A 3,504-nucleotide genomic window follows, 5' to 3' on the forward strand; every position below is an offset into this window, starting at 1 on the left:
CATCTCTAAGTCAATTATACGTAGTAAATCTTCATTAAACATTTTGCTAATAAATACTTTCGTTATACCCTCAAAAATCATAATAAAGCAGGCAGATGATAATCACATCAGTATTTTAAACAATGACACCATATGTCTTTTCCGTATAACTCTGGATAGATACAATAAATATTATTAAGTAATAATCATGTTTATGCTAATTTAATAAATGAGTGTCGATGTAACTGAAACTACAAGTATAATATTTGATTCCATATTTCTCGGAATTGCTCTTTTTGATTTATTAATCATTTTGTCCACGAAAACGTATCCTTATCAAGCATCCTCAGAAAATTTATAACATAATTATAATATTATTTGCTTGATCCTATGCGTAGTATCAGCATATTTAAAAAATATGAAATTTAAGATAACAAAACTAATATTCAATTAATCAGAACAAATTGTTTTATATGAAGAGTGAATATATAATTACGATAATTAATCATGAATTAATAGACTAGGTATACATTTAACATTAAATAATATAGATCAATTATATCAATCTATACTAGTGACTTCTAAAATTGAAATTGAATAGCACCTAGTTCTTGTAAAATACACACGCTCGTTTTTAGCGTTCAAATCCTGTAGTCAGTATAAGATGTCTTTGGCTGTCTAAGAATATAATTTATTAAGCAGTTAACAGTCCAACACTGTTGCTTCTTGTTGTTGAGCGCTGCCAAGTTTGCCCAGCCATATATACGTATTGTCTGTATATGAATTGTTTTTTAATGTTAGTGTTGATAATGTCTACTTTGATGGAGGGCGAATTTATTCGACAATTCCTGTTCACGTTGGCTTATCAATCAACCTGGAGATCTATAATTATAAATGGCTAACATTCGAGCCACATTCTGTTGACAATGAGATAGTCTTTGCTAGGTAACTACATTACTATATCCTCATATTCATATGTTGTGTACAAGTTGCAACTAAAAAAACGAGATGAATTTACAATATTTGGGATTCGACTAATGTTGTAACTGAATATTCCATATATTAATTGTACTGTTTTGACTATTTTAGCTCACATTATGAAAATATCAGGATTAAATAGCATATATTAAAGTTCAAATCCCCACAATACATAGTAACCATTTAATAGATCAAAATAATATGAAAGTATCAATTCATTGTTGGTAATAAGAATGAAGAATGTTGTAGTTAAATAATGCATTTTAAAACGAATAAATTAAAACTTGTACAATTTGCAACTTATATATATATACAATTACACGCAAGATTGATGTGGTAATCGACTTTAGAAGAAGCTTTATAATTAATTAGTTAATATACAACAGTTGTATTACAGGAGTACAATAAACTGGAAACAAATCCGGACAAAACTCACAGAAATCATCAATTATGTCCCGTGTAGAAAATGAATATCGAGAAAGTAATACCTTACTCCCTCTTTCCGGAGATGATGTTAGCAAAACCCTTCTATTTCCTTCAAATAGTTATCTAATCGTTTTCAAATTGATGTTTCAGTCAAGTTCTTCCTCTCATTTTTGTTAACATTTTGAGGTAAGTCAATCCCATTTGCCCGATATTCTTTCTTGAATTTTAAGATCCAACATGATCATGCTTTATTTATATTTTAGATCCTTGATACTAGTCGCTTGTTCTTTAATTTACATTTCTTATGGAAATAATCAGCAGAATTTTCATCTCCTATTGCAATGATGATCGACATACTCTTAAAATACCTTGCTTTGGTATTTTTAAGTTTTATACTGACATGGAATATTATGGGGGACTTCCAAACAAATTTCATAATATATATGGTATAGTCAAAGCATCAATATTGGAGAGTTCATCTTCAGTTGTGGATAGTTATTAAATTTCATTCAAAACAATCATTTGATAATTTGTAAAATGACTTCATTTAAATGATCGTCAAACTCAATTAAGTTCTGGAAATTTAGTGGCTGGATGAAGTGAAACTTTTTGTTTCTGTTAATTGCAAAAGAAGTGCTACTCTAGGAATGGACGGGATTCAATATATTGATGAATGTGTTACCCTTGCCATACAAATCATTTTTCAAGTTTAGTTTTATAAGAATGTATTCATTTATTTGAGTGAGCTAAGTGATGAATAATTTGCAAATTTATCTTTTAAATGTTAATATGTCAAAGGAATCCATTGGTCCACATATTATTTTTTACTTACCCCATGATAATTAAGATTACAACTACAATTTCCATAATTGCCTATCAATAATTAGTAGTTTATTTACAATTTTACTAAAATAATATGTATCATCAGTGGAGATGATCTGTTCAGAATAATCCTCAGTTATATGTTCTAAAAGTCGGTCAACGACGATATATACCTGATTTTAAAGTAGTTTATTATGTTGCTTATATTATTTGAAGGAATTATGTAATTGTTCACATCAACTCTTGAAATACGAAGTCTACTCCTAGATGATGCTTCGGCATTTCATCATCAGTATCTACAAGTCGCTAATTATTAAAAAAACACCTTCAAGATTATTAAATAACACACCACGTTACTTAAATAAGGAATTTGTATTTACATTACCTAGCCTATATCACAAATGAGTAAAGTCAAATCTTACTATTTTTCAGATGAAAAGTCGACTATATTTGGATTTTTCTTATGTACGAAGTATGTGAAAAACCACATTTTTTGATACTAAATCATATATATATTTATAAGTCTGTTTTTATCGTTGTAGCTCATGGTAGTTCCAAATGGGAGAACAGATCAATCTGAAATTTACCAAGTAGACGCATTAAATAACCAATCATATTTATATTCCCTTGTATTCAACACTGCATCGCGGGCACCCTTGACCACAAGTTCTAATACAACCAAATATTTGCCATTAAAATATATTATATTACATTTATTCAGTAATTATTTTTCTTGCAATTCCAACATTATTACATATCTCCCTCATAAGTTTGCCTGTAAAGTGCAACCCTCTAACCCCCTACAAATTTCACATCCTTTGATTTTTCTTTCAATATCGCTATCCATGTTTGGCCAGTAGAAGTATTTTCTAGCCATCATTCTTTATTTTAAAATCCATGATAAACAACTACCCGAAGTGAGCGACATCCACTTGTTATAAATACATTCCGGTAAATAACCAGATTCATAGAATTTCTGCAAAGGTATGTGAATTGAAACTACCGCCTCATTCTACATTATTTAAATGACTAAAATTATCTTATGGCCTAATATCTTTGGTTAGAGATTCACAAAAACTGCATACAATTTCACCATTCTTTATATTTTTATACGATTTAAGAATATTCCTTACTTAATTAATAAACTCTGTTAAAATCGCTACATTGGGCATTAAAATACTGCTTAAACTTATAAAAATTATTAAAATCACTAATTGTTGAATTTCCGCCTGTAAGTCTAATTTCAGTTTTCTTTGTATATCTTTCAAAATATCCTTAATTTCACTTAATTCGTCTTGC

The 3,504-nt window shown here is 28.9% G+C and overlaps 1 long non-coding RNA gene across 1 annotated transcript; it reads left to right on the top strand.

The window, feature by feature from the left end:
• Positions 1–772: 772 nt before the first annotated feature.
• LOC121131562 (uncharacterized) lies at positions 773–3,367 on the top strand. The gene is made up of 5 exons (XR_011784244.1): positions 773–924; positions 1,355–1,470; positions 1,534–1,569; positions 1,647–2,677; positions 2,748–3,367. It is a non-coding gene; the product is annotated as an uncharacterized lncRNA (long non-coding RNA).
• The last annotated feature ends 137 nt before the right edge of the window (positions 3,368–3,504 follow it).

Source organism: Lepeophtheirus salmonis, unplaced genomic scaffold (genome assembly GCF_016086655.4).
Source record: "Lepeophtheirus salmonis unplaced genomic scaffold, UVic_Lsal_1.4 unplaced_contig_844_pilon, whole genome shotgun sequence".
NCBI lineage: Eukaryota > Metazoa > Arthropoda > Copepoda > Siphonostomatoida > Caligidae > Lepeophtheirus > Lepeophtheirus salmonis.